Source organism: Triturus cristatus, chromosome 9 (genome assembly GCF_964204655.1).
Source record: "Triturus cristatus chromosome 9, aTriCri1.1, whole genome shotgun sequence".
NCBI classification, from domain to species: Eukaryota; Metazoa; Chordata; class Amphibia; order Caudata; family Salamandridae; genus Triturus; species Triturus cristatus.
Window position 1 is genome coordinate 251435775 of NC_140592.1, and position 26824 is coordinate 251462598.

A 26824-nucleotide genomic window follows, 5' to 3' on the forward strand; every position below is an offset into this window, starting at 1 on the left:
CCCTGATTTTACAGCCATGTTGAGAGGTGCAGAGCCTCTTGACAAAGAGTCCACGACCCCACCACGCCCTGCTTTTTCCAGTACTATATGGCAGTGGTGTTGTCTATAAACACCTGCCCTAGCCTTTCCTTGATGGGGAGTAGAAAGGCTTTCATCACCAGCCGGATCGCTCATAGCTACAATAGATTGATGTGGCCTCTGATCTTCCCCTCCCCCGGATGGCCGCCCCATCCCATGATTGAGGCATCTGTTAATACTGTCAGATCTGGTTGGAGACGATCTTTTGCAGTGCCCTCTGAGATCTGGAACGAGTTGGAGAGATTCCCCTGATGCTGGGCAAACAGGAACTTCAGGTCCCACCGCAGAGCCTGCATGTGTCACAAGCAGGATGCAGGAGGCCATGAGCCCCAGCAGCCTCAGAATCAATCTCACCAAAACCCAGGACAGAGGCTAAAACAGTTTCTTAGCCTGAATATCCTGGATTAGCCATTCAGGAGAATAAGCCCAAAACCGAACCTTGTCCAGAACAGCTTCGAAGAAAGGGAGCATCTGAGAGGGAGTCAGGTCTGACTTCGGCACATTGAAAGTGACCCCAGTGCGTTCAGGAGGTTTGTTGTCGTCTGGAGGTGGGAGGCGACTGCCTGGGGCAAGCCAAACTTCAACAGCCAGACATCAAGATAGGGGAAGACTGACACCCTTGATCTTCACAGATGAGCTGCAAACCACCGCCATCACCTTGGTGAATCCCCGAGGGGCACTGGTGAGGCCAAAATGCAGCACTGAAAAGTAAAAGTGCTCGTTTCCCACTGTGAACTGCAGGTAATGCCTGTGGACAGGTAGGACAAGAATGTGGGAGTATGTGTTTTGCAAGTCTAATGCTACCATCCAGTTTCCGCGCATAAAGGGCAGACAGAACTTGAGTGAGCATGAGCATTTTGAATTTCTCCTTTTTCAGGAAGAAATTAAGAGGGCGCAGGTCTAGTATAGAACGAAGGCCTAAGTCCTTCTTGGGCACCATAAAGTAGCTGGAATAACAACCTACTCATGATGTATGCATCCTCTCTATGGCTCCCTTGGCCAGGAGAGATGCAACTTCCTGGTGGAGTAAGAAGACATGATTCTCCGTCAGCCTGTCATGAGTCTGTGGCATGGGTGTAGAGGTAGCCACGAAGGGGAGGGAGTAGCCCATTTGGACAATATGGACAACCTAGTGGTCTGATGTTATTGACATCAGTGGTGCAGATGAAGGAGTATCCTACTGCCCACTGGTTGCCCATGATGGTTGGAGGGCAAACTAAAAAGGATCGGAGGCTGCTGTGGGCGATGGACTGGGCCGACCTCTGGCTACCTGTTCCACAGGGTCTGTGGATACCATTTCCTCAGCCAAACAGGAGCTGGGATGCTTGTGGACCATAATGGTTGGGCGGGGAAAGACGCGGCTGCTAGCCCCTTCCATCCCACAAAAGGAGTTAAAGGAGGACTGGGTATGACTGGGACCATGTAAAGGCCCAAAGACCTGGCGGTAGCCCTGCTATCCTTAAAGCGCTTCAGTGCTGAGTCTGCCTTGTCTCCGAAGAGATGGAAGCCATCAAAGGGCATATCCATAAGTGAAGATAAAAGCCAGTTGTTCTTAGTCAGACATGGCACCGTAAGGCCACCGATGAAGAAACTGCTCTGGCCTGTGAGTCGGTCGTGTCCAGGCCGCATCTGATGGTGAACTTAGCGGGTATCTCCCATTAGCCATAGCCCAGTAGAATATGGTCCAAAAGGGGACCATGGCAGCATCTGCACAACCGAATCCCAAAGGGAATGGGAGTATTGGCCTCAAAGACATGCAGTATTCACAGACCACAATGCCAGGCTGGCAGAAAAAAACATTTTCTTTCCTAAGGTATCCAGTCTTTTGGATTCCCTATCTGGTGGGGCAGTACGGAATGTGTCTGGATTTACACAGGAAGTGGAGGCTTGTACCACCAAGCCCTCCAGGGTAGGGTGTTGGGTGAGGAAAGAGGGTCTCACAGGGCGGGGGATAGCAGCAGGCAACTGCCCTGTTCACAGGAACCCCTAAGCAGGACTTGGACCAGGCGCCCCAGCTGGATGTCCATATGGGATTTATTAAATGGGAGCAGTGGTTTTGAAGGGGTGATTCTTAGTTGAAGCATCTTTGTCAAGAACTTAGTTTTTACAGCCAGAGAGGGCAAGTGAAGGTTGAGGACCTCTGCCACCCTACTCACCAACTAAGCAAATGTGGCACCCTCCTTCATACCCACGGATGGAGGAGAGACCAAGCCAGTATCTGGAGAGGTGTTCAGGCCACTGGCATCCATCAATTTCTCACAACAGTCCATGTTGGGGGCTGGTATCCTTCAGGGTCCAGTGGCCCCTTCCAATCTTTCCCAAGTCCTAGCACATAAGAATAGGGCTCAGGTCACCACCAATCCCTCCTCCTCCTGAGAAGAGACTCAGCAAAAGTAGACCATGGAATAAGATTAATCCGGAAGCCTTTTCCAGGCATTTTTCCCCTACTCCCATCGTACCTCTAACCGATCCTAATCAAGCTGCAATTTATCTCGACTTAGCTATTACTGCAGCTCTAGATACCATTGCCCCCAGTAAACTAAGCCGATGTCCAACCAAACTATCCCCTTGGTTCACTTGTGAACTAAAAATAACTAAATCTACTGTTAGGGTACTTGAATGCAAATGGAGGCGTTCAAAAAACCCCGACGACAGATTACAATATAACAAATCTCACTGCCAATATATGAGGGACATTGCTTCTGCAAAAAAAGTCTATCTGGGAGCCAGGATAGATCAGGCAGCCAATTCTCATAGAGAACTCTATAAAATAGTCAAAGAATTCTCCAGTCCTGTGTCCTGTCTACCTGCCTCTATCGCTTCCCACGAATGGGTCAATACTCTTTCTTCTTTCTTTTACAACAAAGTAAATGATATTTATAAAACCTTTGTCAACCCCGTTCCCACTGACCCACCCCACAAGCAGCCAATAAGTTTCATTCTGCACACTCCATCGACCATCTTGAAGGACTTTCATTCATTTACCGAACTCGATGTAACATCAACACTGTCTAGAATTACCTCTGGTTCACCCACTGATCCGGCATCCTCCTCTATTATCTCTTAAGTTGCTCCTATCCTCGCTCCTTACTTGACCAGAACCCTTAATCTTACACTCTCTCAATCGACCGTGCCCACTCACTGGAAGAAAGCCATTATCAGACCCATTCTGAAAAAACCTTCTGCCGACCCAAATCTGCCCTCGAACTACCGCCCCATCTCCCTCCTTCCTTTGTTTGGAAAGGTCCTGGAATCTCTGGTCAACTCCCAACTCACTAAACACCTAGAATCCAACAAACTGTTTGATCCCTCTCAGTCTGGATTCAGAGCATTTCACAGCACGGAAACTGCTCTTATCGAAATGGTAGATAATATAAGACTCGCCCTCGATGCCAAACAGCCTTCCATCTTGGTCTTACTCGATTTGTCCGCTGCCTTCGACACCGTCTCACATAGTATTCTTCTAAAACGCCTTGAGGAGGCGGGTGTCGAAGGCTCAGCTTTAATGTGGATTAAAAGTTTCCTGACTGGACGTAGCTCTAAAGTTCAAGTCGACGAATTCTCCTCTCATGATCAGGAAGTAGATAAGGGCGTACCTCAGGGCTCCATATTAAACCCCACTCTCTTTAATCTCTATGTGTCTCCATTGGCTAGATTAATCAAAGCATACGGTTTTGAAACCGTATCCTATGCCGACGATACTCAAATCCTCATCACACTTGGATCCGATCCCATCAATGTCAAACTCAGATTCCAACAATGTATGATGACAGTGAAAGAATGGATGTCAAATAATTATCTGTTACTCAATGCAGACAAAACTGAGATTCTACTTTTTGGAAACACTCATAAATTTTGGAATGACGACTGGTGGCCTCCATCCTTAGGCCCTTGCCCCCCTCCCAAAACGTCTGCCCGTAATCTAGGGATAGTGTTGGACAACAAACTCTCTATGTCTGACCATATTAATAGCATAGTACGCTCTAGTTTTGGGCTTATGCGTAATCTGAGGAAGATCTTCAAATGGATCCCTCTCCCCTCCCATCTGCCCCTAGTCCAGGGACTTATTATTAGCCGCCTGGACTATGGTAATGCGCTTTTTGCATCCATTAATGAAAACTTACTGAACAAGCTCCAGGTTCTACAAAACACCGCTGCTAGGATGGTCCTTGATCTCCCCTCTCGCACATCCTCGGCACCCAGCCTGAGATCATTACATTGGCTTCCTATAAAAAAGCGCATCGAATTCAAACTGTGTTGTCTGGTTCACAAAACATTAAACGGAAAAGGCCCTTCATATCTCGCCAACAAGCTCATAGCCTATCAATCGACCAGAACCCTTAGATCATCATGTAAGCACCTCCTCTCCGTCCCCAAAGTTCGGACGGTTAGAAACGGAGACAGATCCTTCTCTAAAATAGCCCCTCTGATCTGGAATTCTCTCCCTCTTCCTATGAGACTTGAAGCTAACCATCTGAAGTTCCGCAAACTTCTGAAAACTTGGTTATTTTGACACCATCCAACCCCTTATTCTTCATTGGAGTTTCTGCGGGCGCTATGAAACCTACGGGTGATTTATGCGCCTTACAAATGCCAAAACAAACAAACAAACAAACAAGAGGGAATGGCTCTAGTTGGTGCCGGAGTCGGACAACGCCCCTATTGCTCCGTGTAGGGGATAAGAATGGGGATTGTGCCGTCTGTCGACAGTGGTACCGGCGTCGGGGAAGGTTGAGGTGGTATGAACGACCTAGTCCTGTTCCATCTGTGGACCTGACTAGCACTGATGGTCGACCCACCAGGGATGAACCAGTAGGGGCCCCTCTCGAACCTGCAGGGCCCCATGGCGCACCAGTGAGAATGGGCTGCCCAAAAATGAGATGTATGGCCTTATGTGGGGGTCGCTCCGGCTCCGGAAAAACTCAGGGAGGCATAGGATGCCCACGCACAGGCTCAAACGCGGAGCCAGGCCTCGGGTGACGACACTCCCTCTTCTTGTCGGAATACTTTGACAGACAGGGTGAAGTCGAAGACCTCTTTGACTTCTTACTCTTTTTCTTTTTGTGGGAGATGCCCAAACGCCTGGATGATCTTGACTGCAACAAAGATCGATGGCTCTGCGTCTGATCCCGGTAGCTTCCTCTTGACGAGGAATGAGACCGTTGCGGCTTCACAATGCCGAGTGGCAAAGAGCTAGACGGGTTGCTCCATCAAGGCCTTGGGGTGCATGGCGCAACCATCGACACAGGTCATAGCATTGTGGTGCAGTCAAGGTACCAGAGACAGACAAGGTGCAGATCAATCATCAGCCTTCATCGTGGACATCCCTGTCACACCAGGAGAAATATCTCCCAAAACTTTGACAAAAAGTTGAAAAAGGTCAGTCAAAAAATGACTGTGGGTAGCTCTCTCCGGATCTGCGCAGACTAGTGCAGGAAGAATAGAACTGACATCAGAGCGCTGAGGTGGTGCCTATAAAGGCACCATGCATGTCGCCATGCGGAGCCAAACGACGCCACCTACTTGCGCGCAGGGGTACTTCTCACCAAAAACGCCGCATCCAGTCTGCCGCCTGAGGAAAATTCTAAGGTAAGGAATCTGCGGCTAGAAGTCTCTTTCAGATTGTCTGATTATTAAACCAAGTTTTACAGGATCATAATTTTCCTGATTTCTCTCTAGTTTAAGTTTTTATTCAAGACTGAAAGGCTTTTTTGTTAAGTCTTGAAGTTGATATTGCTGCAATACACCTTCTTAACTATTTGGGAGTAGGTTTCCTGTGCCTCTTGGGAGTGAGAAGTAATCTGAGTTATCCAAGTTAATCAATCCAGTTGCTTACGTAGTGACTCTTTCTCTTCTTTTTACACTTTCTGGATCTGAGAGGTTTTATGCCTCTATGTAGGCTTTTACTGTATCCTATACTATATGGTGGAGCTGAATCAAGGTTACTTTGAATACAATCAGAAATTTGGGTTAATAAGTATTTAACATATTCGTTTGGTTCCAATATGTATATATGAAAGTAGTATTGATACTGATTTTTATATATGCCTCTAAGGTCCCATGTAAGCAATACTGTTGAGTGGTCATAGTGTAGAAGATGATACATTTGGGCCTGGCAAGATGAAACAATAAAAGTGCTAGTTAGGCATATATCTAACCAAGAGTATTGCCTGTGGGGTTTGGATTAGAGAATATATTCCCCTGTACTGGGATTAATGCTTCCCCAAACATCCACTAAGTCCTGAACCTCCATCATATCAATGATGCTGGCTTTGGTATTTTATCATGCAGCCTGTGTATGAGGCGTTAGTAGTATCAATTACGGAATTTAATATGCAGTTATAGCTGCCCGTAACAATAATGAGTACAATGTTGTGGCTCAGTTCCAACATTAATTGAGCGAAAAATTGGTGTTTTCATTATTAGGTGCATATAAATTAGCCAGAATTAACTAATCATGATTTGAAATATTAATGATTTCTCCTATTATCCATCTACCAAAAGGACTGATCTTGATATTTAAGATTTTGAAGTTTTTATTAAATATTATTATGGAGACCCCTCACTGCCCCGAGGAATGTGTAGTGCTAGCTAGATCTCGGCAAAGTATATTCTTTTTAGCACTGAGATATATTATTAACTGATTTTTGGATTTAGTTAGCTATGTTTCCTGAAGAGTTAGAATATCAGACTTTAGACACCAGGCTTTGGAAAACACAAACAACATCCCTTATTCCCAGGCAATATATTTTTCCAGTGGCCCCTGTAATCCCGTATTGGTAGTGTTAGGAGGCTGGTTCTCAGAATGTTCTGAAAGGCTTGCCTTCGCAGTTCTACCTTCAAATATGGCTGGCATGCTGTGGCTTCTTATGAGTTGACAAGGTCCACTGCGCCAGGGGTATATTTAATCTATTCAAGATCCTTTTCCCTTGAAATTAGCTTGCAGTGTGGCTGGCCGTTGTTAAGGATGTATCACTTATAATTTCAAGGGGCAGCTCGAATGACTTGTTGGCCTTTGTGAGATACCTAGTCCATCGACTATTGTAGTCCTGGAAAATTGCTTTTAGTGCTTCCCTGATTGCGCCAGGACCCGCCTTGAACACAACATGGTAAAGTTTGACTATATCTTTTTTGCATTCAATGTCCATCATTCAGATATTGAGCTCCAACCTAATAAATGTGTGCTGTGTTGAGTATGGAAGATTGAATACCTTTCTAAAGGTCGCTCCAATTTTTTAGTTTGCAGTTTCCTCAAATAAACATTCCTCAAAATGAGGGGCAAAACAATATACACATACACAGTAAAGGAAGAAAACATTATTTGGCAAATGAGTTAATTTCTCATGTGGTCACCCTGGATGTGATTGGTTGGTGTTGGAATGTGCTTTAGCCATAGGTGGGTGGTGGAGTTCAGAACAATCACTCTGTGCATTACCAGCTGTATAAAAAGTATTGCAAGTTTTCTTATAAACTATAACAGGATTAGCTTCATGGAAAAAAAAACTAGGTGTTAGGAAAAACCTTATAATAGCATTATACAAAATGTACCTAAAACATTCTATAGTTATTTGGTGACTCCATTATTTTCTATAGGAGGGTGTTGGTGTTACAGTGCCAGTGGTTAGCCATGTGTTATGCTGGACTTACTTCATGACTAAGATGGAGTACATTTACTACTATTCAGGGTCATTTTAAGAAGTAGTAACTTTAAAGTGATGTTTTTGAATAACAATGGTCTCACTCTTGTGTGGGTGTTTCCATTAATTTATCCCTCTCTAAACCCTCTTCCATTTTGCAGTAAGTATTACCCATTAACTAGCCACCTCTAGTCCTGCCCACATTTACTACTCAGTAGTAAACTTAAAAGCGTGGAGCTCTACCGATAGAAAAGATAGGAAAGGTGGAGGTGGAGATTTCCATATGTAGATTTGTGAAATGCAGTGTGTGGTAGGATACGGTGTTGAAGAACGAGGAGGATCAAAGCTGCTGTTTCTCCTTGGGTGAATAGTGTTCGGATGTCGTCAGTGGCTGCGATCAGGGCGTTTTGGTGTTGTGATTGCTGCAGAAGCCGGATTGGGAGGTGTTGAGTAGCTGGTTCTGCTCCCGGTGTGTCATGAGTTGATTTTTGATGATCTTTCCAGTACCTTCACTGGAAATGGGAGCAGGGAGAATGGCCGGTGTTTTTTTAGTTCGCTGGGGTCGGTGGAGGGTTATTTGAGCAATAGTCTGACTTTGGCATGTTTCCAGGCGTTGGGAAATGTTGCAGTGGTGATAGAGGTCCTTTGATTTCTGAGTTTGAAGATGTGGTCATGGGTGTGTGGGAGCTCCCAAATGGGTGGTTTTCGTGGTGGAGGTGGTGTACTGGGTGGAGAGGATGTTCCAGGTGGGCAGTGTGTGGTTCGTGTCAGTTACTGTGGTGGTATATTGTTAGAAATGGGGTTTCTTGTGGGCTAGGATATGCAACTAAGGCAGGCAGAACCTACCACTCTAGTCAGGGTAAGGGAGTTACACACCCAAGATAACCCCTGCTCACCCCCTTGGTAGCTTGGCCGAGCAGTCAGGCTTATCCCAGAGGCAATGTGTAAAGCGTTTGCTCAACACAAACACCAGTGCGACCACAAAAAAAGACTCCAGGGAAGGTTACATAAAATATCCATTGTATTATACATAAAACACATTAGATCACAATAACATAAATCACCTTGCCAACTAGGCAATTGTCATGACGTCACATAGATCATAAATCACTTTGCCAACTAGGCAATTGCCATAACATTACAAGTTAGTGCAATACAGTAAATACTTATACTTTGCACATGTTATAAAATCACCCTCAAGGCACATATAAGGTGAATCCTGAAGTAATGCCTGTTATCCTGACACTATAGGGATCAAAACGACATATTTCAGAACAGATTAGTGCCAAAAATGCAGGAGTTAGGTTATACATCCATCATGACTGCTGGGCATACTCTGCCAGTCCTGGAAATGTGAGGGAACAACCCATGCAACACAATAGGGCATGAATTGGAAACAGTTGGGTAAAGCATCCAAAATATAGGAATCATGGATCACTATAACACATGACAGGCAGATTATCGTAAATAAAACACCTCATCACCAAAGATGGGCATAAACACATGAGGCATTGTGATGAATAAAACACATAATCACCAATACCCATCACTGCACATCAATCACCAAATATTAGGAGGTAACATCCAGGGGAACACAGGGCAACATTTGCAAAGTGGCAGTCCCCTCTGCAGCCCAACGATCAGTGGGCAGCAAACTAGTCCAGTCAGTCAAATGCTTCAATTGGTGGTCCCACGCAGAATCCAATATCATGGGGTCACAGCCCCTGAACTTATACCCCTAAAGTCTTTGTTCTGGGGCACTCCAAACAACCTTTAGAAGTGCACAACACCCCCATTCAATCCTCAGCCCTGGCTACAGACACACTACAGTGGGGCCGAGACAGCATTGTGAAAGGTAAGCAACCCCCCATTCAGGTGCAGGTGACAACTCCTTCCACTACTCTAAATGCAGGCCATGCCTATTCAGCCCACTATGAGTCACCCAGGAAAGGCAGGACACACCTCAACCTCCCTTGTGACTGTCTACAGTGAATGCACATCCCCTGCTCCTGTCAGTCTAAACTAGATGTTGAATACACAACCAGGCAGAGCACAAAGAGTCAAAAGCACACAGAAATGCCCACGTATACAAGTAAAACACACAAAATGATGGACGGAATGTTGCACATTGGCAAAACATTCACCCCCAGTCACAGATCTGGGTTTAATCCATCGTTATTTTGCTCACCACACCACCCCAGTTCAGACATGGCCATATGCAAATCAGTCTTGACCCTGTGCCTCATGGGAACAGTCCAGCCCGAACTGCCAAGCCATGTCTTCCCTGGACCGGAATCAAGCATCCTAGGACCGGTTTTGGGGTTTCACCCCTCTTCAGCCAGGATAGCTTGACTCCAGTGGCGTAGTGAGCACGGGACCCATGTCTGGGCATACCCTTCCCACATAGAGCGAACAGCAAAACACACAAAATGATGGACGGAATGTTGCACATTGGCAAAACATTCACCCCCAGTCCCAGATCTGGGTTTAATCCATCGTTATTTTGCTCACCACGCCACCCCATTTCAGACATGGCCATATGCAAATCAGTCTTGACCCTGTGCCTCATGGGAACAGTCCAGCCCGAACTGCCAAGACATGTCTTCCCCTGGACCGGAATCAAGCATCCGAGGACCGGTTTCGGGGTTTCACCCCTCTTCAGCCAGGATAGCTTGACTCCAGTGGCGCAGTGAGCACGGGACCCACGTCTGGGCATACCCTTCCCACATAGGGCGAACAGCAAAACACACAAAATGATGGACGGAATGTTACACATTGGCAAAACCTTCACCCCCAGTCACAGATCTGGGTTTAATCCATCGTTATTTTGCTCACCACACCACCCCAGTTCAGACATGGCCATATGCAAATCAGTCTTGACCCTGTGCCTCATGGGAACAGTCCAGCCCGAACTGCCAAGACATGTCTTCCCTGGACCGGAATCAAGCATCCTAGGACCGGTTTCGGGGTTTCACCCCTCTTCAGCCAGGATAGCTTGACTCCAGTGGCATAGTGAGCACGGGACCCACGTCTGGGCATACCCTTCCCACATAGGACGAACAGCAAAACACACAAAATGATGGACGAAATGTTGCACATTGGCAAAACATTCACCCCCAGTCACAGATCTGGGTTTAATCCATCGTTATTTTGCTCACCACACCACCCCAGTTCAGACATGGCCATATGCAAATCAGTCTTGACCCTGTGCCTCATGGGAACAATCCAGCCCGAACTGCCAAGCCATGTCTTCCCTGGACCGGAATCAAGCATCCTAGGACCGGTTTCAGGGTTTCACCCCTCTACAGCCAGGATAGCTTGACTCCAGTGGCGTAGTGTGCACAGGACCCACGTCTGGGCATACCCTCCATTTTGCTGCCTTCCGCGGTCCCTTGTCTCTCGACTTGTGGGCCCTGGCGGAGAACAATCTTCACACCCAAGAGTTCCCCTGGTTGCTCCAGGCCTGCTCTGCGCTCTCTCCAAAGGAGAGCACCCTCAGACCTCGTGGGTCTGCACCAGCAGCTGCTTTGTTCATCTTGCATGGGTTGCGGTTGCCAAGGCTTAGTGGATCCAATCGGGACACTAACACCGCAGCGGCCCTCATCCGATGTGGGACAGTTGCCCTCCAGAAGCTGGCCTTCCTTGAAGCCTCCCAGAGCCCGTGACTGCAGAGCCAAGCTGCACCTTCCTCACCTGAAGCACCCGACATCGAAGGGCTCCTTGCTGTGAGCCCCCCTGGTCACTGTGCCGTGACCCAGACTCTGTCCCCTCTGCTTTCAGGTTCTTCTCTATATTTTCTACATCTTAGATCTTCACGACTTCATCAACGCTTTCAGCTAGCAGCAGTTTGGACTACTTTTCCATTGAAAATCAGCCCGCGACCCGACACCAGAATCGACCTATGCACCCGGCTTCCCTGGGGCAGGTAACAGTGGTACTTCGGTACTCCCGTGGTGGTGGGCTCTCCAAAGCCTTAAGTCTCAAGTCTTAACTTTGTACTACTGCTAAAAGTGTCTTTAATCTTTAAATATTCAACCGCGACATTCTCCATAGGCTAACATTGCGATCCCGATAGCAGCTCTTTGCACTGCACGCGTCTCCCGTGGGTCCCCTTCCTCTTAACTGTGGGTGGATTCTGAAGGGGCAAGCGATCCTGAATGCCCTAGGCATTGCCTGTAGAATTGTCGTGGTTCTTATACCACTATTTTAGTATATGGTTTGGTCCCCCCCCGGGGCCCATTGATTTCTGTGCTATTTATTGTGTTTATAAATGCTTGTTTGAAGTGTAACTTTGCCACTAGCCACATAAAGTGACTGTGGGATTCTGTCTAGAATAAATACATATATTTTATATATATACCTGTGTGGGCTACTCTTTCATTTGGTTATTCAAGAGGTTATTATGGTAAAACAATAAGCTTAACACTCCTTCAAGACTTAGCCTGAAGGCTGCTCTCCACAGCTACCACTAGGATAGCTTTCTTTAAAGGTTGTCTTAAACCTATCATCAATAAGAGTCGAATTGGACTGGTGCAAGGTGTCCCTATAACTAGGAACAGCATATGCCAGGCCAACTTCTCACATTGGTGGCAGCGGTGGGATTCAAGCTTGCCATTGTTTTACCAGATAACAAATTGAATTTCTAAAGTGAAAGCCACTTGGTACCAAAGGTACATATAAATTCAAGCTAGAATACAATAAGTTCTACTGAACTTAGAGTTGTGTGTAGAGGGTTTAGCATACCTTGACTACAACTCAAGAGAGGGTTCAGTAGGCCACACTTAGTGTAGGTAGATACACCACTATCACTACACTAGAAAATGTCTTTAGGTTCAGGTGCCCATAAGGCTTTGGAAGGACCCCAAAGGGTCCCAGTCGACAAGTATGATCATCTCTCCTTTGCTGAGCTCAGGGAGATGTGCACCCTTAGGAAACTTAAGACAAACAAAGGTGCCAACACCCAACGCCTCAGGGAAATCCTGCTCATAGCAGACTTTATGGAGACCATAGGGTCTGGTGGGGTAGACAGTTTGGGTGGGCGTCCATCAGAAGAGGACCCTCCAGTAGGGGACTCTGATGAGGACCAGGAAGAGGATGAAAGTCCTGACCTGGAAGAAACAAACCACTCACAACATGGAGGTGATGGCCCAAGAGGCACTCCCTCCATCCCTAAAGGGAGAGTGGTGGATCCAAGAAGGAACAGATCCCCCTCAGGGGGATCCAACCATTCTGTGAGATCCAAAGGGTCCTCTGCCTCTTCTCAGAGAAGAGAATCCTCCCATGAGAGGAAATGCAGACTGATCAAATTTGAGCAGGCTAAGCTTCAGCTTAAAAGAGAACAGTTAGCATTGGACAGGGAAGCCCTGGAGCTTCAGAAAGCTTCAATGAAGTGGGGTCTAGAGACCCCTGGTGGCAGTAAAGAAACCCCTAGAGTTAGAGAGAAAGTCCCTGACAATAGGAACCTCCACAAGATTGTGCCCCCCTATCAGAATGGGGATGACATCCACAAATGGATATCTGCTCTTGAGAGGGCCTGTAGAGTACAGAGGGTCCCAGTAGAGCAGTGGGCAGCAATCCTGTGGCTCTCCTTTTCAGATAAAGGTAGAGACAAGCTCCTCTCTGTAAGAGAAGAGGATGCAGATGATTACTATATCTTGAAAGCTGCTTTAATAGATGGGTTTGGCTTAACCACTGATCAATACAGACTTAAGTTCAGAGACACCCAGAAAGCACAACATCAAGATTGGGTAGACTTTGTGGATTGTTCAACCAAGGCACTGGAAGGTTGGTTAACTGGCAGTAAAGTAAATGATTATACAGGATTATGCAATCTCATAATGAGGGAGCAGATCCTTAATAATTGTCAGAATCAGCTCTTACATCAGCACCTGGTTGACTCTGATCTGACCTCTCCCCAAGAATTGGGAAAGAAGGCAGACAAATGGGTCAGAACCAGGATTAAGCAGAAGGTCCAGCCCTTGGGAGGTGCAACTAAAAAGGAAGATGCCAAGAACTCTGACAAGGGTGGGGAAAGGGGAAAAGACCAGCAGTCTTCAACAGGCCCCCAAAAAGCAGCATCTGAGAATACCCAAAACAACAAACCCAAACAACCAAGGAAGCCATGGTGTAAAAACTGTAAACAGAAAACCCATTGGACTTCAGATTGTAATAAGGCCAAAGACTCCAGAAGCACCACACCTGCCCCTAAGGCTCCTGTTCCCCCTAGTACAGTTATAGGTGTCGGTGCACAGAACAAGGGCATAGTAGGGTTGACCCTGGGATCTGGAGAGGACTCTGGCCTAGTCAGAACTCCTACTCAGGCTGTTCTAGTTTGTGATGGGGACTTGTCCCTGTTTGTGAGCCCCAGTGGTCTGGGCAAATACAGACAACAGCCAACCATAAATGGAAGGGAGTCAATAGCTTACAGGGATACAGGGGCTAGTGTCACTATGGTGACTAAGGACCTTGTAGACCCTAGCCAGATCATACTTGGAGAGATATACCAAGTGACCAATGCTAGTAACGTTAGTACAGACCATGCTCTAGCTGTTGTGAACTTCTCCTGGGGAGGGGTAACTGGCCTCAAGAACGTTGTGGTGAGTGCAGACCTACCTGTGGAATGTTTACTAGGGAATGATTTGGAGACCTCAGCATGGGATGAGGTGGAGCTAAGTACCCATGCAGCAATGTTGGGTATACCAGCAGAAGTATTTGCCCTGACAAGGTCAAAAGCAAAGCTGACAGGAACTGAACAGGCCTTGGATCCTGGAAAAATGGACCAAGGACCTTCCAAGAGGAGGAGTAGCAGGGGTAAGGCAGAGCCTTCCCCCCAGGATCAGTCTGTAGAGACTCTTTTAGCAGAAGAGGATCTGGCTCCTGAAGAAGGAACTGCCCCAGAGGAACTGGAACCTGATCAGGTTGAGTTCTTGGGGGCAGGGGGACCTTCTAGGGCAGACTTGCGCCTGGAGCAGTAGAGCTGCCCCACTCTTGAACCCCTCAGACAGCAAGCTGCTGCTGAGGCTGCATGGAATGCCAGTGGCTCCCATACGATTTATTGGGATGAAGGGCTCCTTTACTCTGAGGGTCGAGACCCCAAGCCTGGTGCAGCCAGGAGGTTGGTCATACCTCAAAAGTTTAGGGGCTTCCTGCTCACACTGGCCCATGATATTCCCTTAGCAGGACACCTGGGCCAAAATAAGACTTGGGACAGAATTGTCCCTCACTTTCATTGGCCCCAGATGAGTGAAGACTGTAAGAGCTTTTGCAGCTCTTGCATTACCTGCCAGGCAAGTGGCAAGGCAGGTAAATCCACAAAGGCCCCCCTGATACCATTGCCTGTGGTGGGGGTGCCCTTTGAGCGGGTGGGGATTGACATTGTTGGTCCCCTGGACCCACCAACAGCATCTGGGCACAGGTTCATTCTAGTGGTAGTGGATCATGCCACTAGATACCCAGAAGCTATTCCCCTTAGGACCATCACAGCTCCTGTGGTGGCAAGGGCCCTCCTTGGAGTCTTCTCCAGGGTGGGGTTTCCTAAGGAGGTATTGTCTGACAGAGGTACAAACTTTATGAGTAGTTACCTGAAGGCAATGTGGAAGGAGTGTGGGGTTAACTATAAGTTCACCACCCCTTATCACCCACAATGCAATGGTCTTGTTGAAAGGTTCCACAAGACCTTAAAGGGTATGATCAAAGGACTCCCAGAAAAGCTTAGGCAAAAATGGGATGTTCTTCTGCCCTGCCTTCTCTTTGCATACAGAGAGGTGCCACAAAAGGGGGTTGGTTATAGCCCCTTTGAACTTTTGTTTGGCCATCCTGTTAGAGGGCCACTTTGTCTAGTGAAGGAGGGATGGGAGCAACCTCTCAAACCCCCTAAACAGGATATAGTGGACTATGTACTTGGTCTCCGCTCCCGGATGGCTGAGTATATGAAGAAGGCAACTAAAAACCTGGAGGCAAGTCAGGAATTACAGAAAGCCTGGCATAACCAAAAGGCTGTCCTGGTGGTGTACCAGCCAGGACAGAAGGTATGGGTGTTGGAGCCAGTGGCCCCAGCAGCTCTCCAAGATAAGTGGAGTGGACCCCATACCATTTTGGAGAAAAAGGGAGAGGTTACCTACCTGGTAGACCTTGGCACTCCCAGAAGTCCCCACAGGGTACTTCATGTGAATAGGTTGAAAGCATATGTGGACAGGGCTGACATGGGCTTGCTCATGGCAACAGATGAGGGACAGGAGGAGGAGAGTGACCCTCTCCCAGACCTGCTCTCTCAGAACCCTGACGATGGGTCAGTTGATGGAGTAGCCTTGGCAGGCAGCCTCACTGATCAGCAGCAAGCAGACTGTAGACAGGTTCTACAAGCTTACAGATATATGTTTTCTCTGACTCCTAGTCAGACCACCTGGTGCACTCACGAAGTGGACACTGGGGACAGTCTGCCTGTCAAGAATAAAATCTACAGGCAACCTGATCATGTCAGGGACTGCATAAGGACTGAAGTCCAAAAGATGTTGGAGTTGGGAGTGATTGAGCCCTCAGATAGCCCTTGGGCTAGCCCAGTAGTCCTGGTACCAAAACCTCACACCCAGGCAGGTAAGAGAGAGATGAGGTTCTGTGTAGACTACAGGGGACTCAATGCAGTCACTAAGACTGATGCTCATCCAATTCCCAGAGCAGATGAGCTCATAGATAGGTTGGCCTCAGCCAAATATCTGAGCACATTTGATCTGACAGCTGGCTACTGGCAGATAAGGTTAGCTGAGTCTGCAAAAGCCAAAACTTCATTTTCTACCCCTAGTGGGCATTATCCATTTATTGTGATGCCCTTTGGTTTGAAAAATGCACCTGCCACTTTTCAAAGGTTGGTGAACCAAGTCCTCTCAGGCCTGGAAGACTTTAGTGCAGCATATCTAGATGATATTGCTGTCTTTAGCTCCACCTGGGAAGATCACCTGATCCGCCTGAGGAAAGTTTTAGAAGCCCTGCAGAAGGCTGGGCTCACTATCAAGGCTACTAAGTGCCAGATAGGGCAGAGTCAGGTTGTATACCTGGGACACCTTGTAGGTGGAGGCCAGGTTCAGCCATTACAGAGCAAAATCCAGACCATCATGGACTGGGTTGCTCCAACCACCCAGACTCAGGTTCGAGCTTTCTTGGGCCTGACTGGTTATTATAGGAGATTTGTAAAGGGATATGGATCCATAGTGACCCCCTTGAATGATCTCACCTCCAAGAGGATGCCCAAAAAGGTTCAGTGGACTGTCAGCTGTCAGAAAGCTTTTGATGACCTTAAACAGGCAATGTGCTCTGCTCCAGTGCTCCAAAGCCCCAACTACTCCAAAGAATTCATAGTTCAAACTGATGCTTCAGAGGTGGGGGTAGGTGCTGTGTTATCACAACTGAATGAGGAGGGCCAGGATCAACCAGTAGCTTTTATTAGCAGAAGGTTGACCCCCAGAGAGAAACGTTGGTCAGCCATAGAGAGGGAGGCCTTTGCTGTGGTCTGGGCCCTGAAGAAGCTGAGGCCATACTTGTTTGGCACTCACTTCATTGTTCAGACAGACCATAAGCCCCTCCTATGGCTAAAACAGATGAAGGGTGAAAACCCCAAACTACTCAGGTGGTCCATTTCCCTACAGGGGATGGACTATACAGTGGAACATAGACCTGGGAGCAACCATGCCAATGCAGATGGCCTCTCCAGATATTTCCACTTAGAACATGAAGACTCAACTGGTCAAGGTTAGTTTAATGTCCCTGCGTTTGGGGGGGGGGGGGGGGGTTATGTAGGAGAGTGGCATCGACTGCATAGTTGCCCCCAACTTTTTGCTGATGTATTGACTGTTTTTATGACTTTAGCCAGGCTGTGGCCCTGCTATTCAGGACCCCAGCCTATCTGCTTCCTCTGTTAAACGATGTGAGTACCCTAGGTACCAACCAATTGGATGCTGGGCATGCCCTACCAGTCCCTTGTAGATGGTGCCCTAGGTACCAAGGGCATGGGTCCCTCAGTAGGCCTACCAGGGCTGCAGCACTTATTGTGCCACCCTGCGACAGCCACACAAACTGACAGCACCAGACCACTACTGTAGTCTGGGTAAGGTGGTGCTAGCACCCCTTACAGGGATGTAGGTACCCTATATCCCACACCATTACAACACATATACTCTCATAGGTCACCCCTATGGCAGGCCCTGGTAATCCTACAGGGCTGGGTGCTGAGGTATGTGTGAGGGGGGACCCCTACGTGAGTCGGGCCTCTCTGCAACCTTCGTAAAATCGTTACTGGGTTGTTTGTAGTGTAGCCATACCATATACTCTTAACCGCATTATAAGTAAATTGCGTCATCGCGATAACTTGAGAATGGCTACACAGAACCATATCGTGTTTGGTGTCAAACATGAAGGAATCATACCCCCAGTCCAGCCATGGGCATGAGGGCACGATTCCCCCTTGCTAGAAGGGCGATATGGGAAAAGTGGTAGAATTTAGACACCAATTTAAAAGTGGACATGTACCACAAAATGGCTACTGTCCGCCACCTACACGACTCTGGCTGGCTGTTGCTGGGGAAAACCCCAGCCTCGCCATCTGGACAATAGGGCTCCTGTGGCAGGGAGGTGCCAGCACCTCCCCAGACAGGATATGTGGATTGGAACAGAGTGGGTGCACCAAATGTCCTTTCAGAGTTGCACGTAGGCAGCTGCAGAGCCCCAATTCTGCATACACCGCCTGGAACCGGTTCAGGGGCATCCTGCCCCTCGCCCAGGTGGGAAACACACAAAGGGGAGTGGGTGTAGCCACCCTTTCCCTGATTGGTAGGCTCTAGTTGGGACCATCCCCTAATCTTGGGGATATATGTGAATAACTTGGCCCCAGAGCCTCAGATTAATCCAGAACTTCACAGAACTGACCTTCAACGAGCTGCTGCCCAGATGACTGAAGAAATCTCCCTTGGGATAAAGGAGTTATCCCCCTGCTTGGCAGGCACCTGAAAGACTGCAAGATACCCGGTTGGAACTTCGCTGCTCTCATGAACTTCGACGTCTTCCAGCAACCTTGAGGTGGGTCTCCAGAGCATCCCAGAGTCCTGTGAGCGTGCCCAGCAAGTCTGAGCACCGTGGACCACGTGGGTGCCGAGATCCCTGCATACCCCGAGACCCCAGCCACCTCTTGCATAGCACACGACCCCGACCAGTGGGGAAGTTGTGCTTTGGCCCATTTCTGAGCCAACCTTCAAGCAGCATCCGTGCCAAATTTCAGCTCCCTAGCCCGCTCCGGTGGCCCGTGGGAGCCCTTTTACGCACTCCATTTTGCTGCCTTCCGCGGTCCCTTGTCTCTCGACTTGTGGGCCCTGGCGGAGAACAATCTTCACATCCAAGAGTTCCCCTGGTTGCTCCGAGCCTGCTCTGCGCTCTCTCCAAAGGAGAGCACCCTCAGACCTCGTGGGTTTGCACCAGCAGCTGCTTTGTTCATCTTGCGTGGGTTGCGGTTGCCAAGGCTTAGTGGATCCAATCGGGACACTAACACCGCAGTGGCCCTCATCCAACGTGGGACAGTTGTCCTCCAGAAGCTGGCTTTCCTTGAAGCCTCCCGGAGCCCGTGACTGCAGAGCCAAGCTGCACCTTCCTCACCTGAAGCACCCGACATCGAAGGGCTCCTTGCTGTGAGCCCCCTGGTCACTGTGCCGTGACCCAGACTCTGTCCCCTCTGCTTTCAGGTTCTTCTCTACATTTTCTACATCTTAGATCTTCACGACTTCATCGACGCTTTCAGCTAGCAGCAGTTTGGACTACTTTTCCATTGAAAATCAGCCCGCGACCCGACAACAGAATCGACCTATGCACCCGGCTTCCCTGGGGCAGGTAACAGTGGTACTTCGGTACTCCCGTGGTGGTGGGCTCTCCAAAGCCTTAAGTCTCAAGTCTTAACTTTGTACTACTGCTAGAAGTGTCTTTAATCTTTAAATATTCAACCCCGACATTCTCCATAGGCTAACATTGCGATCCCGATAGCAGCTCTTTGCACTGCACGCGTCTCCCGTGGGTCCCCTTCCTCTTAACTGTGGGTGGATGCTGAAGGGGCAAGCGATCCTGAATGCCCTAGGCATTGCCTGTAGAATTGTCGTGGTTCTTATACCACTATTTTAGTATATGGTTTGGTCCCCCCCTGGGGCCCATTGATTTCTGTGCTATTTATTGTGTTTATAAATGCTTGTTTGAAGTGTAACTTTGCCACTAGCCACATAAAGTGACTGTGGGATTCTGTCTAGAATAAATACATATATTTTATATATATACCTGTGTGGGCTACTCTTTCATTTGGTTATTCAAGAGGTTATTATGGTAAAACAATAAGCTTAACACTCCTTCAAGATTTAGCCTGAAGGCTGCTCTCCACAGCTACCACTAGGATAGCTTTCTTTAAAGGTTGTCTTAAACCTATCATCAATAAGAGTCGAATTGGACTGGTGCAAGGTGTCCCTATAACTAGGAACAGCATATGCCAGTCCAACTTCTCACATGGGGTGAATGTATGACATTGTTCTGCATTCTGTCCATCAACTGTTGTTTTTGCATTTGTCACCCCGAGTGGGACGGGTATGCTCAGACGTGAGTCCCGTGCTCTCCATGCCACTGGAATCAAGCTATCCTGGCTGAAGAGGGGTGAAACCCCGAAACCGGTCCTAGGATGCTTGTTTCCGGTCAATGGAGGACCTGGCTTGGCAATTCGGGCTGGACTGTACCCATGAGGCACAGGGTCAAGACTGATTTGCATATATCCAGGTCTAAACTGGGGTGGCATGGTGAGCACAAAAACGATGGATTTAGGCCCAGATCTCTGTACTGGGGTGAATGTATGACATTGTTCTGCATTCTGTCCATCAACTGTTGTTTTTGCATTTGTCACCCGAGTGGGACGGGTATGGTCAGACGTGAGTCCCGTGCTCTCCATGCCACTGGAATCAAGCTATCCTGGCTGAAGAGGGGTGAAACCCCGAAACCGGTCCTAGGATGCTTATTTCCGGTCCAGGGAGGACCTGGCTTGGCAATTCAGGCTGGACTGTTCCCATGAGGCACAGGGTCAAGACTGATTTGTATATGGCGAGGTCTAAACTGGGGTGGCATGGTGAGCAAAAAAACGATGGATTTAGGCCCAGATCTCTGTACTGGGGTGAATGTATGACATTGTTCTGCATTCTGTCCATCAACTGTTGTTTTTGCACGTATACAAGTGGCATTTCTAAAATAGTAATAACAAATCTGCTTTCATCAATAAGGATTTATTACTACCATTCCAAACAAACCATACATGGCCGCGCTACTCCTTTCAGATCAGAAATTACCACTGAAGCACAAATCAGGGAATTCCCAAAGCAAATCTACGAGAGGAGCAGTCTTACATCAGTGGAAACCAAATAGGCTGTTTGCCACTACCAGGACATGCCACGCAACAAAGGCACTTGTCCTACCTTTTACCTACACAGCACCCTGCCCATAGAGCTACCTAGGGCCTACCTTAGGTGTGACCTATATGTAGTAAAAGGGGAGTTTCAGACATGGGAAACACCTTATATGCATCACTGCTGCAATAAACTGTGCAGGCAGGCCTTACAGAGGCCTGAGACAGGTTTGAAAGGCTATTTCTGTGGGTGGCGCATGCAGAGCTTCAGGCCCACTAGTAGCATTTAATTTACAGGCCCTGGGTATATAGGATTCCACTGTACACGGGACTTGCAAGTAAATAAATATGCTATACAGGTGTAGACCAATCTTACCAAGTTTACAAAAGAGAGCACATGCACTTTAGCACTAATCAGCAGTGATAAAGTGCCCAGAGTCATAAAACCAACAAAACCAGGTTAGAAAAAATACAGGAGGAAGGCAAAACGTTTGGGGATAAACCTGCAAAAAGGGCCAGTTCCAACACATATCTATGGAGGAAGTCCGTAGGTGTGGGTTGGGGTTCAAAGTTTCTGTATATCGTTGAGATATTGTCGTGGAAGAAATAGGTGAGGTTGTCACACAGCTCCTGTGTGGGTGTGATGTTGTTTTCGCTGGCAGCCGGGTTGGAGAATTCCTTAGCGATGTTGAAATGTTTCTTGGTGTTGTTGGTACTGGTTTCGATGCTTGCAGCAATGGCTGTCTTTTTTGTTGCTCTTAGCAAGCGGTGGTAGAGGTTGAGAGAGGTCTTAAAGTCTGCCCTGTGGAAGGTGTCCTTTCTGGTACGCCATCTCTACTCCAACTGTTTGCTGTCTTGTTTCACTGTTCTGAGATCTTGGGTATACCATCTAGCCTTTTTAGAGGATTTTCTCTGGATGTTGCTCTTGATGGGGACGATGCTGTATGCGGAATTGATGATCGAGGCGTTGAAGTTTTCATTCCCTGTTCCAGGTTCGTGGCGGGAGCAGGGTTGGAGGTGTTGAGGGCGTTCGCCCAGTTGGTCTCTGAGATTTTATTCCACATCCGGTGGGGGGAGTTGGTGATCTTGGGGGTGGAGGTGTGGGGGCTGGAGATTCTGAAATGGAAGATGGAGTGATCGGTCCATGTGAGTTCTGTGACCTGGCTGTATTTGATGTGGTTGCTGGTGGTGAAAATTGGGTCCAGCATGTGTCCTGCGATGTGTATGGGGTCTTGGAGGATGTGGGCCAATCCGAGGATGCTCATGCTGTCGAGAAAGTGTGCAATGTATATGTCATTGGCGTTGTCAATGTAGAACTTTAGTTTCACATGTAGGCTTCCTGTTGCGATTAACATAGTATTAAGATCAAATCTGTCCACTACTCCACTTTTCTCACGTGCTTTCATCTGGTAAAAATCAAGTGGGCAAACAATTTGTCCTGTATATATGGGCATGCCTGTGTAAAATATGTTTGAGGACACAGTATGGCATTATCTTCTTCCAAACTGTTCAGGTGTGCACAGGTCTTTAAAAAGATGTATGCTCTTTCTTGACAGTTTAATATCTATAACCTTTTTGAGAAGTTAAATGTATTTAATGCTGTACACTTGGATATGGCTTCTGGAGTGCCATCAGAAAATGTAGAAGTTTAGAGGAAATCTTAAGACTTACTTTTAACAACTCAATCAGCCTGTATTTAATTCAGTAAAATAATGCAGCACATGCTTTTTAATTCAGTAAAATGCCATCACTATACATTTTTTAATACGGCACCCTGACAGCCTTCAGGGTGGTGATTAGAAAATAGATGTAGCTTAGTCATTTTTACAAGCACTTCAGAAACGTGGCATCCGTTTTAAAGTTCTAACTAAACAATTGCATAGCTCAAAAATGGGTATTTAATATATTACGCAGGAATAGCTTCTTTGGAGAAGCGTCACTCAAAATGTCACGCATAAGACTTTGAAATGTCACACATAAGGACATTAACGCGTTGAAATGTAACGCATAAGCCAATTGAAAATTTGGCAGCTACGAACTTTGCCACTGTCAGCACACACTCCATGATTGACGCATCTTATATCAGCCACTAGCCGAATTCCGCCCGTTCCTAACTAATAACGCTTGACTACTGCCTCAGCTGCCTCGGACAGTGTTTACATGCTACAAATACATGGGCAAACTTCATAGCCAATGAGCACTTAGGAATTCTGAACAAGCACTAGCATTGGCTAAGGTGTTGAACAAGCTCCAATCCTACATTACCATGCACATGGCGAAGCCTCACCTACTCCAAGACAACGGCTGGGATAGGTTGAGCCAATGGCTTGTGACTGTCACGTGATGCGGAAGGACTGGAATCACCGATAAATGTGTTCGGTAAAAGGAATAATAAGAGACATCCGTCATTGGACTGAATTTTTGGACTGTCCGTGTAAGTAGCGAAGAAGTGGCCACCTTAATATTGTAGCATTTTTCAAATGTGATGAATTATAATTGCCCTATGTATGCATTTTTATTTTTTTGGGCGGGAGGATGGGGAAACACTTCTGTTTTGTTACCGTGGATAGATTTGCAGAAGTGCCTGCTTCCCCATTATTTATCAGCGGAAACTTCCAAGTGATGTTCTATTTTCATGCTTCTTCAAGTTTCTTGGATAACCCCAGTGATTTAAATGGGCCGGTACTGTCCGGCACTCAGGACCGGCACTTTTTTTTATTTTGAGAGGGAGAGTACCTGCACTTCTCAAGCGTGAGGTGATACTTTTAATTGGAGAGTACCGGCACTTCTCAGAAACAAGCAGGTACTCTGTGACAGAGTACCTGCACTTCTATTTTTCCATTTCAAGCACTGAATAACCCTGATTAGAAGAGATTTGTTTTAGTTTAGACATGTTTGGTGTATATTGCTACCGTTTTACGTATTTATCCCGTAACTGGGGATGATAAAAACATGTATAAACATCTGTCACTATTACCGAATTCGTAACTGCTTCTTTTGTCAACCATCGAAGAATGACAGATTGAATGGAAACTATTGTATTTTAACAATGTGATTTTTATTTGTACATGTATACATTAGCAGCATTCACGTTAATCCTTACTTTATGTAACTGAGATTGAGACGTGACTTTGGGATACTCACAAGGTGCTACAGAAGGCATACCGACCAGTGGGTTCCAGATTACACAAAGCTTTCTGTTGCAAGAGCTGTTTGAATTGACTCTTTTGACACGTACGTTGGATATAAGAAAACCATAAAAGCAAGAAGAGTTCAGCTTGTTCAGTACGATGCTCTGCACATTTCAGGATCTTTTCCTACTGGACACTAATCACATGGTGTTTTGTTAGCATAGAGTGGAATCTGCATTGCTCGTTCTAGTTTTATGTAAGGATTTAGAGGGTGCCTACGAAATACACACTTTTTTATAAAGCTCATGTTAGAAATGGGGTTTCTGATTGGCTGGGGTATGCACCTAAGCCAGGCAGAACCCACCACACTAGTCAGGGCAAATCAGTTGCACACCAAAGATAAACTGCGCTTACCCCCTTTTAGCTTGGCGCAGAGCAGTCAGGCTCATCTAAAAAGGCAATGTGTAAAGCGTTTGTGCAACTCACTCACACTGAAACACAATGAATACACCACCATAGAGACTCCACACAGGATTATAGAAAAATATATATAGTATATTGTACAAAACTACAGATCAAAATTACATGAATCATAAATACTGTGCATACTAGGCAAATACTTAGGTGATACTTGTTATCCTGTAAAAGGCTAAAACAATATACATACTAATCGTAGTGCAGGAAACGTAGCAGTAACAATAAGTAAACCTTGGGTGTACCATGCAGTTTCTTAGAGGGTAATCGTTAGCTCATACAAACAAGGGCCAAAACAGCATGCCTCTTAAAATGCTTGGCATATGAGGCCCAGAAAAACACATAGGTAATTGCTTTGAAAATGTAGTGGGATGTTTAGTGTAAATCACTTACAATAAACATATGGGCATAGTGCATCTGCACTCTTTTTACTGGTTATATGGTCATTTCAGTGTGCCCTAATACTTCTTAAAGACAACCCTTGGGACCCATAAGCACCAACTATGGGTTATACAGTAATTCTAGGGGCAGTTCTCTCACAGGCAACCCGTTCTTACTTGGGGGACCTCCACTGAGTACTCACTCCATCATGCCCCCTGAAGAGGAGAAGATGCCCCAACGTGTGTCCTCCCAGGTAGGGGGGGACACAAACTGCCCAATTTAGCAGGGAGGTCTCCCTGGGTCACCGTGCGTTCAGGATTACAATGTGCAGCTGCTAAACTCCCAGGATTACAGTTAAATTGGGGCTAAACCACTGCCCTCCGCGCAAACAGAAGGCAAAAATGCAACTCCTGCACTCCCCCAATTGCTTCTCTAGAGTGAGGTGAGCCCAAGTTGCCCCCGTGAGAATCTCTGGTGCAGACTCTGTAAGCGGTGTCTTCCTCTCTCAGAGTCCGGGTAACGCTGGGGAGGTCTCTTGACAAGAGAAGACGAGGCATAAAGTTTTCCCTCTGGGCCGGACGACAGTGAGTGACGCACTGGTGTTGCTGCGAACTCCGTCGCGTGGGACCTTTGAGCGCAGATCCCTTTTGGATAAAGAAATGGAGCGCTGATCTTGCCTGCCAATCGGGCAGCTCTTGCCTTCTCACACTAGTAGTTCCTGGTCATCGTGTATGGGGTCGCACAGACCGGCTTCCCTCTGCACTGCGGTGCCCATTCCACTATTTGGGACGCTTGGTTATTGCTGAAAGTGCCCACACTTCAAGGCTTCTCAAAAACACGCTAAAACCCCAGTAGCACAAAGCGTTGTGCTCAAGCAAGATACATCGCTAGTTGGTTGTAATGGAATGCTTATAGATCCCAAAGGAGCAGGGAGGGGCAAGCCAACCAGTCCCTGGAGAGCACTGGGGACACAAAAGCAGAGATCAGGCTGCAGGCCAGCACATAAAGGCAGTCTTCCAAGTGTCCGTCTCTCCCCCAGCCTAGCAGGCAGGCAGGACCCCTACAACAAAGCACATAGTCCAAATGGCAGTTCCTCCTGGCAGCACAGCAGTCCTCTGGCAATGTGCACCATGTAGAGCGAGCAGCGTCTGGTTACAAGTCCAAAGCAGTGTCTAAAAGCATGGGGTCAGAGCCCCTATACTTATACTAAAAAAATGTCTTTGTTCAAGGGGTAACTTCAAAGGAACCTTTAGAAGTGCACAATAATCCCTTTCAACCCAGCCCTGGTTCCAAACATCAGCAGGGGGTAAATTAGCCCTTTGTGTGAGGGCAGGACACATCCTATACCTATATAAATGTAAAGTGTGAATGCCCTCTCCCAGCCCAGGAAGACCATCAGTATGCAGATGTAATGCCTATCACACCCAACCCTTCCTGTGTGGTGGCTGTCTTGAAAGTATGCAGCAAGTGTAGCTGTCACCCAGCCCTAGATGTGGACTGAAGTCGGACTGTAATGCACAAAGGGTCATAAGCACAGAAAAAATGCCCACTTTCTAAAAATGGCATTTCTAAAATGGTGATGTAAAACCCAACTACACCAGTAAGTCGGATTTCTTAATACCATTTTAAACATATTAACCATGGCAAAACCCCTCCTTTCAGATCAGGAATTACCACTTAAAAGTATATAAGGGAATTCCCAATGCTAAGGCATGAGGCTG

The 26824-nt window shown here is 47.2% G+C and overlaps 1 protein-coding gene across 3 annotated transcripts in view; it reads left to right on the forward strand.

Annotated features, from left to right (window-relative positions):
- The first annotated feature begins 23415 nt into the window (after positions 1 to 23415).
- ATG7 (autophagy related 7) overlaps positions 23416 to 26824 on the forward strand; it is a 1343349-nt gene continuing 1339940 nt past the window's right edge. For all 3 annotated transcript variants that reach the window (XM_085624866.1, XM_085624868.1, XM_085624867.1), the window contains exon 1: positions 23416 to 23551. The gene's annotated coding sequence lies outside the window, so the exon portion shown is untranslated. The remainder of the gene's footprint in view (positions 23552 to 26824) is intronic.